This window comes from Triticum dicoccoides, chromosome 7A (genome assembly GCF_002162155.2).
Source record: "Triticum dicoccoides isolate Atlit2015 ecotype Zavitan chromosome 7A, WEW_v2.0, whole genome shotgun sequence".
NCBI lineage: Eukaryota > Viridiplantae > Streptophyta > Magnoliopsida > Poales > Poaceae > Triticum > Triticum dicoccoides.
Window position 1 is genome coordinate 510996972 of NC_041392.1, and position 624 is coordinate 510997595.

Below are 624 nucleotides of genomic sequence, written 5' to 3' on the forward strand. Positions count from 1 at the left end.
ATCATCCTCTAAAGAGGCACGGATCACTAGTAAACAACGAAAACATATGGCATCATGAACTAAATAATCCCAGACTTAGTGAAAACTACTAAGTCCCTGAAAACAGATTTACCGGGTGCCTCACTTTGCAAGCTTGCACAAGTCACCACACACATCCTAAAAATGCATGGGTTGCACCTCTGGAAAGATAACAAGGTGCTTAACAAAACATATGAAGGACTCACAGGTATATCATGCACACAATAATCATGGCAAAAATGACAAAAGTCTAAGATGAACTAGCAGATCTGACAATTAACTCACGAAGCCCTCTTCTAACAGCATTGCGGGTATCAAGATGAACTCAAATGAAAATGATGCAATGGAATGAAATGATGTACTCGTCGAGGCGAACATTTTGATATACTATATGCCCAAATCGGAGCTACGGATGCAAAGTTACGGCAGGTCAAAGTATGCATAAAAATTAGGGTTCGGAGGGAAAAAGTCAACCGAGTGGAGTGGATCTCAGATCTGGATCGCACGCGGAACGAGGTTCGCCGGGGTTCCTGCACTGTTCACCGCCTGAGTTGGGGAAGCTCGCTGGAGCTCGGATCCGAGGTGGAGGAGGGGGGCCGGCGAGGC